Raw genomic sequence first — 9835 nt, 5'->3', positions numbered from 1 at the left:
AGCTTGCTAACTATTTTTCACACTCTCAGTTGCAACATTTGGTGTGATAAAACTGACGAAAACAGAGGCATGTCTTGTGCACGCTGCCTGTTGTAGCTGGGAGGTTACAGGTTATTTTGACAACAAATACACTGACGATCAGCATCACACCCATTTGTAATCCTATTTCAGTCCTAGCACCCCCTGGTCAATGCAAAAGTACCACTTGGGATGTGAGTACCCCTGGTTGGTACGTGTGCATTTGGGCATGTGTGTGCCTGCTGTTTAAGGGAATCTGTTGCAGGAAAAGTTACAGTGCATTATGGTTGCTCTGCTGCACTGCCTTCATGCAGCCTTCTCTCTGTCTGGTCTGTATGACATTTGTTTGTCTGAAGCTCTGAGCCAAAGGCATCATCTGTGTTTACTCTGCGCTGGCATGTTTGGCAAAAACTTGTCAATAGTAATTATCCCACTTTAGCAGAACACGACTGCTGAATTAACAAAAATACAAGTTGTTGAGCTGATGAGCCATGAATGTTGATCTGATGCCTGGAGGTTCTTCAGAGCCCAATCCCTTGACAGCAACCCGTGGAGATAAATTGTACTTGGGTGGGAATTAATTCAAGCCTATTTCTGTGCAGGGAAATTGATGGATTTTGGTCGCAGCACATGTGATGTACAGTCGAAGGCTTTTAGTTTCCAGAATTATCTTTTCAGAGTACTGCGTGGTACTGGGAAATACATTTCTGGAAGCCTTGTGGAAAGAAAGAAAAACTGCTGTAATGAATTTAAACAGTGGAAAAAAAGCAGCCGAGATTTGACGAATTAGTTTGAACACTTTTGACTGTCAAGCCGTTAATTTATGACTGAGCAAACTTCCAAGTGTTTAGTTTGGACGCCTAACACAGAGGCCCACAGCTCTTGGAGGTGACTGTTATATGAAATATGGAGGCAGCCGTGCTATTTATTTATTTCTTTCCTTGCCTGGCGCTTTCATGGCCCTATTTGTTTTAATCCTCGCGAGTGTTGTAGGAGAAACCGATTCCTGTTCACATTAATAAAAATAATATTTTGCGGAGCAAGGTCTAATGGTCAGAATGTCACATCTATGACTCTCTCTTTTTCCTAGCCGCAGCCATAACTCAACAAGCCGCTCTTTTATTCACTTCGCTCAGAGCCGCCAAGGACAGATCTCCCTATAGCTGAATTTTGTTGGTCCTGCTTGCACACATATGGTGGTCCAAATTACAGTTTATGGAGCTTAGATGACAATGCCAATATATTTTGTGACCATTAACATCTCTAAATATGACAAGTTTTGGGCAAAAAAGCGCTTCTGCAACAGTCCATCATGTCATGTTAAAGCTCCATTTTAAGCCGTACTAATTAAATCTTTTCAGTGGGTTAGCAGCTCCTTAAGGCATAGTGACAAAGTTCAGTGAGTGTTTTCAGGCTGTCATGCCAGAAAGGTGTTAAGCAGAATCCTTTAGATTTAAGACTCAAGAGACTTTGCATAGGCACAGAGTACATACAGATTGGAATTCTTAAAGAAAACAAATTTAAAATTAATTAAGTTTGGATTAATTAAAAAAAATATCATTATTTATCATATAATTGGTGGAAAACATCAACTGATATGTGTTTTATTTTTAATAAAAAGACACTACCAGCACAATGCATCAATCCCAACCTCTTTGCAAATGTCATTTTTGTGCCTTTTGACTTTCCAAAATGCCTTTATTCTTCAGCTGTGAAAATGTTAGGAGCTCTTTATCTCCCTGCTTGACTCTGAGCCTCTCCCTCCTTCCCTCCTCTCCCTCCCTTCCCTCCCTCTCTCCCTCCCTCCCTCTCTGGGATCACTCCCCTCTGAGGCGTTTGACTGAAAACATGCGCTCTTTAATCACTGGGGTGACAGTCCCTGCCCTGTGTTTGCGCCTCTGCCCTGCTGCAACAATAAAGGCAGGGTCACGCTCAGTGTCAGCTCCAGGCGTGATGTTTGAAGGAGGGAGCGAAGTGGAAAGAAAGAAAGAAAGAGGAAAGGAGGGGGAGAGGAGAATGAAAGCAGGAGCTGAGGGGGAGAGGAAAAGCTCAGGGAAGTATCGCAAGCCTGTCTGCAACAGGAGTAATGTCCCCCTCAACAACAAAAATGGAGGAACTGATTTAAAGTCAACAGGATTCAGGGCATTGGGGGAAAGGAGTTGACAGAATTTTGGTTAGTTTTAGTGGCTGGAGGATCTTGAATATATGAATGTGTCTGAGAGTGTGTGTTGAGATCTAGGGTAGCAGGGGAATCAAAGGATCCCATGACCCTGTGACCTGGAGGACCTTGTGCTTCTGTTTGTCTGGCTGATTGACAAATGAAGGGGCAGGCAGCAGGGGGCTGGGCCTCTATGTACGTGTGTGTGTGTGTGTGTGTGTGTGTGTGTGTGTGTGTGTGTGTGTGTGTGACTTTTGCTCAGTTGCTTTGTACAAGTGTATGTGTCTGTACAGGAGACAGGAGTGTGCACAGGTATTTCTGAATTATTAGGTGTGCATTCTGAAGTATGTATGCACACATTTATGTGACTGTTAATGCTTGTGTTCATGTGCGACTGGCATTTTTAACTGTATTTAACGACACATTTGAAAATTACATAAACAGGTGTGAGCCTATATGTCTCACAAGCAACATGTAAGTTTGCATATATGTGTGTGTCTGTGTGTGTGTGTGTGTGTGCTTTGTTGTGTGTGTACACCTTTAAGTGTGTGTGTTTGTCTCTGAATTCCTGCAGAGTTCACGGTGAGGCCAGGCCCCATGGCGCAGCGCCGGGAGAGCCCATTAATTACAGAGCAGTGACACCGGGACGGCCGGGGCCTGTAATTGATGCCTCCTGTGCGGCAGGAGAGGCACTCAGTCACGCAGCGAAAGGAAAGGGTCACCCTGCAGACAAGCCAGGGTGGGTTGTGGTCGGGTCAGAAAGGTGAAGGATGATGGTGGAGATAAGGGGGCATCAGTTCTTACACCGGCTTCCCCGTGGTAATTTTTGCTGCTATTGCTAAAGCATGTTGCATAAATGTTTCAGAGTGACTCATAATCACTATCATCATTACCAACATCGTCGTTATTTATGTAGCTGGCAATGAAAGAAGTTGTGCTTTATGCAATGTGCTTTATATGAGAGTGAAATAAGCAATGAAATCTAGAAAAAAAACAGGATATCAAGGTAAGTAACAAGAAAGCCTTAGTGGAGGTTACTATAGAAATTACATATTTTACAACAGTATGTTTCTTAAAATAAATATATATATACAGGTCATTCCAAAGTCTGAGGCTATGCTGGAACTGACTTGAGTTGTTTGAAATCTACACTTTGGAAACAGCCAATGGAAACCAGCCTGAGTTGATCCACATAAGCTTTGTATCATATTAGGTTATAAGGTCATCAACATAACTTGATGCCAGACCCACAAAAGATGTTCAGTAAAGTCATCTCCAGAACTAAGAGATACACAGAATCATTTTCTATGAGAAAAATATTTTATACTGTCTATGTTGCATTGACCATTAACTGTTGGCAGGGGCTTTTTTAATAATATGTAATATTATTGACAAAATGAAAGCCTGTTTTCCTTTTATATGTTGTATTCTTTTAATCTATTATGTTTAATTAGATTATTATAACCACCTGTTCAATGTCACTCATGCACAGATCACATGAAGCATGTGCATAATGGGGCATCAGTAAAGGATTTGACCTCAGGCAATGCAGTGTTAGACTGCATGTATGCAACAGTGTCTGCAGCTGTGTGCGTTGCGAGTTGGACAGATTCATGAGTCAAGAGGTAAAGCCACAGCTGTGACAGGGGTTGGCTGCAGTGTTGTTGGTTGTCATTTGCTACTGTAGGCTATAGTCACTTTACTTTTTCAGTAACAGAGGAACTTAAGACATTACTGTTGCAATTCCAGTACTTACAGGTGATTGATGATCAAACACACATGTTGTTACTTGTGACATTGGTATAACACCTGTTGAAACATTCCCCCCTAGGCGCATGAAGGACATGGCTGTTGTCAGACCTGTAATGCACATCAGAGGAGAAGATCAATGCCACTCTTTTGGTTGTGCATTAAGTAGGCAGAAACAGGAAGCAATTAGCTTAGCTTAGCATAAAGAGTAAAGCAGAGGAAAGTAGCTACCTTAGCTCTGTCCAAAGCTCAAAAATACGCTTACCAACACCTCTAAAATATCCTATTTGTTCTATCAGTACACAAAAAGAAATGTAACCATGACTATTTATGTTTTTTACTGTTTTCCTACTACTTGGCAAACACAGTTGGGCACAAGGACTTCCCGGAGTCTTGCCGTCACTATGAGGTAAAGGCCAATTCATGCTTTCCGTGTCCACGGACAGCCGTGGTCTTGCGGACACGCACACGGTTCCATTAAAACTCTTCTTGGAGGTCCGTGGACACAGACATGTTCCACATGTGCCCACTAGTAAACAGGGTTGCAGTGTGATAACTTTCCAGAGTTGTAAAATCCACTCTGTGAGTACAAACCGCTGTGCAGTGTTTCTCTGATCAACCTTTAAATGCAATAATCTGTTACTCCAACCGGACTCACTGGATAGTATGTCTCACCAACACTTTAAACAACATGCCCACACCAACACAGCCCCTTGTATTGTTTTACACAGGGCTGTTTTCAGTCTGAATGCAGCTTCTGTATACAAGAATTAGTCGAAAAAAGAAAAGTGACAGTTTAATGAGAATAGGAATACATTACATACATACAGTAGACTAGACGAGCATTCCTGTTTGCTCCTCTAGCACATGCAGTTGACGTGCTTGCTATGCATACAGTCTGCACGGTCACAAAGTTTAGACTGCATATGGACATCTGCAGAGGGGCTGCGCGGACCCTCGCAGACATGGGCAGATGACGACATTTACATCACGCAGACCAACACGGACCCTTGCGACCATGCAGACACGGAAAGTATGAATTGGCCTTGAGTTGTTTCTGGGCAAACTAAGGAGACCCTGCATAGAGGTCCTGAGTGGAGCAATAAACTGTAGTCTATCAAGAAATAACTACCACCACATAACTACCAGTAAAACCACAAATTGTTGTTTTTCTAAGCTATTCCTTTAAACGAAAGATTTTTATCACATCTTAGTTGCTGGAGCAGTTGCTGTAGAGAGAGATGGAGTTATGTCTTCTATCACACTGAAGGCAAACCAGCCATATTAGCCTTTATCAAAAACAAAATTCTTCCTGACAAAATGAGCAACATTTCAGGCACAAGCCTGGAGTGGAAACAGCAGTCAGATGGAGAGTGTGCCTCGCTGTCAGCTGAGGATGAGCGATGGCCTGCCAGCCAGATGGACTCCCCCTTGTCAGGGTCCTTTCACTTCCTGCGGTTGTCCTTTGATCTGCCTGATGACTAATGACTACCCTGTGAAGAGCCAGGCAGGCAGACACGGGATCTCCATGTATGTGTGTGTGTACGTATGAGAGAGGGCTTTTACATGCTGCACAGGGGGTCCCTCTTTGGTGGCTTTCAGTGTGAGGGACCCCCCTGCCCTTCTTAATCGACTTGCTCTCCTCTTGCAGCAGCAGAAGAAGAAGAGGAGGAGGAGAGGTGTCTGAGGAGACAGGGGTGATTGAGAGAGGACAGAGAGGGAGGTCAGACACAGGGCATCAGGAAACACACTCAGTAACCCACACACTGTGACAGGACCTCTTCAGAAGACTGGATACCCTATCTGACCTCAGAGTGGAGTACTGAGTACTCTCAACCAACTAAATTCTGAGAGTCTGATTAAACACAGTTGCACTAAAATGACTCAATAGGGTTTAAAGTGTGTAAATTCAAAATGTTGGATTTAAATAGATTAGAATTGAACAGGGTCCACAAAGAGTTTGTTTAAAGAATACCTTATCTACCTGTCAAATCTGCCTCACCAGTCCTACAGTAAATGTTCCTGGACAGTAATTGTTTATCTCATGTTGGCAGCTAAATGTTCTCCACTCTCTACCTTCACAAAGACAGACAGAAAGATGGCGTCCCTCCCGCAGCACTGACGGAAAGTGAAATGTGAGAAATGAGAACCAGGTGTGTGGAGGGTGGGGGTAAGATTAGGCAGACAGAGAGGGGAGGCGTTGGGGCTGTTATGTTTTAAGCTGACCTAAGCAAAAGGCCAACAGGTCAGTCAGAGGTCAGGATGTACAAGGGTAGGGGAGAGTGGAGGTGAGAAGGTTAGAGAGGTGAATCCAGAGGAGGGGGCTGTGGTGTGTTAGTTTAAACAGGTCACCTCTCAGCCAGTCGCCTGGGGAAGTGACCCTGAGCGGGCCTTCTGATTGGTTACCGGTTAGCTGACAAGCATACTTTCCCTTTGGTTAACTGGTGTGGCGTGTTTCATGTTGATTCATCGCTCTGGAACCAAATGAGTGACAGTGCTGCTTTGGCGGGATGTCTTTATCTTGCCAATTACTGTAGCCAGGCCTTTTGTTGCCTTCCTGCCAGCCCTTGGGAGAGATCACACGGGCTGTCAGTCAGAGCCGACTTCCCACAGAGACACGGAGTGATTGACAAGCACATGGATTGACAGATTGCTGCGGTGGCGGTGTGTGTAGTGTAAATCACTGCTGCTGTTTCAGCATGGGGCTAATGAACAAAGATATTTCTATTGTCGTTCTTTTATGCGATAGGACTGATGAAAAAATAGCTTAGGTGGGATCAAAGTGAATCAAATTCATGGAATGCAATCTGATTTGCAATGTAGGCATTTAAAATGACACTCTGAAAGGAGTGACTCATGCATGACAGGCACAAAGTGGCTCTTGTGGGGACTGAATATGTGAACTTTCAGCTATGTGACAGCCTTTCTAACTGCTAAGACACCCTGTCTCCAACCATGATTTCTTATTAAAACCACTTTCCTTAGGTAAAATGCTACCTAGCTCACACAGTTGACTGAAACATTTCAATGATAAAGCAGAGCACCTTCACAGGCTCTTTGACTCATCTGTCAATGAATGATCACATTGCACCAGGAGGGTCCCAACCTTATGCAAAAGCCACACCTTTTGACATTTAAATCAATAAGCTTGGGTTGCCATTCGTCCCCAGGACTCCAGTGAACTTTTAACACCGACAACGGCGCTTTGAAGAATGCAAATATGATCCACCCCTCTCGAAACGTTTACAGGAAAATCAGCGGCGGCAGCAAGTATCTAAACACTTACAGATGATTTATCACCCACAGGATACATCGGCTCGGGTTGAAAGGAGATGAGGAGCAAACCAGTCCGGGATCAAAGATAAACAGGAATAAATCCAGTGAAAAGGGGAGGGAGAGCAGTGGGCAGTGGGCCTGGAAGGATGTGGAAATGGGAGGAGGTGGCAAGAGGGGAGTGGTGGGTAGTTGATTTATGGGCCTTTTGGTATTTAAATCACCCACATACAACACCCCTTCTTGTGAAATCATGTGCCGCGTTCCCACCTTTCAGTCCATTTAACTCCCGGCTGGTGACTCTGATACTCTGGTGACAGGGCCGCATTTTTAACCCAAGCCAGCCAATGGGATTGCTTTGCCTTCCTCTCCTCCATCGTGGCTGAATGCCAGGAGAGAGCTGAGAGCATGATAGCCGACGAGTCACACCCGTCACCCCTGACAACTTATTGTCTGTAAGCAAACTTTTTGTACTGGCAGAGTCAATGATTAAAAAAAAAGAAACTAGGATAAACTGTGTGTGTGTGTGTATGTGTGGGTCTGTCATACGCTACTTTTGGGGACAAAGTTCAGACTAAAGACCAGTTAATTGGGGGTGGTCTGTCCAATTGGGGACAAAAGCCGTGTCCCCAAATGCTAAATAGCTGGTTTTTGGGTCAGTGGTGAAGGTTAGGGTTAGGCAAGTAGTAGTTATGGTTAGGGCTAGGGTAAGTCTCCAGGAAATGAATGTAAGTCTATGTAATGTCCCCAAAAGTTAATCTAGGTCAACATGTGTGTGTATGTGTGTTTGTGTGTGTGTGCGTGCGTTCGTGCGTGCATGTGTGTGTGTGTGTGTGTTGAAGGGGGGGTCTACAGGGTGTCAAAATGATGTAATGATGGTCGCCAAGCCATGAAAGGACGCCTATGTTTCATTTTCCAAGCAGTGAGAAAGAACAGGAGGAAGGAAAAGAGAGACGTCTGGAAGGGAGAGGCAGCAGGGAGGGAGGGAGGAGGTGAATGAGCAATATATGAGTGTTGAGAGAGCGGAGGGGAAAAAAAGAAGGAACGCCAAGGCTTCAGGTTTGATGTGGGCGTTTTTCTGACAGCTATAATTCTCCAGCCTACAGAATTTCATCAACACAAGTTGTGTTAAAGCTGTGCCGCAGGGCTGCGGCCCTTTCAAGTCCCAAGCTCTGACAGGTAGATTTATTAGTCCTGAAATTTGTACAGATCAGACGTCACTCATGGCAAACTGTCAAAGTGTCAGCACTGCAATGTTCCTGCAGGGGCCCTTTGCTTTTTCTAGGCATTTCTGCAGGGACAGAAGATTTTTCACCACCGCTCCAACTCAAAACATTATCGCTGTGTGAGCCAGAATACGGAGGAACAGAATTCATATCCCACTTAAGTTTCCTGATCCAAACATTTTTGACATCAGGCGGAAATAAAGAGTGACATAAATCATGAAAAAGTATGTTTGTCTGAGATTAGCTGCAAAAAAAGAGGGGGATAAGTTTAAAAGTAGTATCTGGATATTTTCGAGGGTCTGAGAGCATAAATTTACCAATTTGGGGTCTGGTTACACTTTCTGGGCATAAGCTCAATTTTCAGTAAAATCTGAATCTTTGGAACTTGAGTCAGAAACGTGAGCCAGTTGGTCAGTTGGAGAGGAGGGGGAGTGTAGGGGGATATTAAATGAGGTGGAGGTGCTGAGTGACACAGAGGGGAAAAGGAGGAGGAGGTAAACACGGGGCATGTGCAGGTTAACTTCACACTGCCAGATTTATGACCTGGTGCAACGTGTTGGTTCTCAACAGGATGGCTCAAACTTCTGAGGAAGGTGCGTGTAAAAAAACTGAGGCCAAGAGTATGGCGGAGGGCAGGAGCAGGTTGGAGGAGTCTGGTGTTGTTTGAGGAGAGAGAAAGAGGAGGAGGGAGGGAGGACGTGAGCCGTCTCTCTTGGCTGCCTGTTAAGAACTTCCTTCAGCTCAACATCTGGTTCTGATATTTCAGAGTTAATTAGTCATATTGGGGTTGTCTGAAGATAAATTTATCATCCAGCAAAGAACACAAACATTTTGAAAAATGAAAGGAAGTGAGGTGACACATTGCCTGACATTTAAATAAATCATTTCAACATGATTAAAAACTTACGGCCTGTTGATGGGAGTGAGCAGCTCGAGAGGGAGGGTGGGAGTAGGGGGAAGGGGGGCCTATCGTACAGGGAAAGCCTTGTCTCAGCATTTTAATTACTGTGCCTGCTGTGTGTGTGGCTCTCCTTCATGTAGCAATAAGAAGTAATTTATTTGTGGAGGCAGAACATCTGTGACACCTCTTACAGCAGCTTGATATGTTCTTTTTATGATGTGTTGCATTACAATGTTATGGTTCATGTTCGCCCTCAGCAGGTAAAAACAAAAACCATTGCTGGATATACCTTCACACCACTTCACCTTCCTGTGCCCCTTACATTTTTCAAGACTGTCTTAATACAATACTTACATGCCATTATGTTAAAAGAGTTATTGATCACTGTAATCATTTCCCTGTCCATACTGGCCGTGAAGTGATTCTTTTTGGCGCAATTACATGGAAAGAAATAAAGAGTTCTTATTCTGTGCAAAAATGTATTCTGAAGGTGACGTGGAGCTCAAACAG

Source organism: Thunnus albacares, chromosome 2 (assembly GCF_914725855.1).
Source record: "Thunnus albacares chromosome 2, fThuAlb1.1, whole genome shotgun sequence".
Classification (NCBI taxonomy): domain Eukaryota; kingdom Metazoa; phylum Chordata; class Actinopteri; order Scombriformes; family Scombridae; genus Thunnus; species Thunnus albacares.
This window is presented reverse-complemented; position numbering follows the sequence as displayed.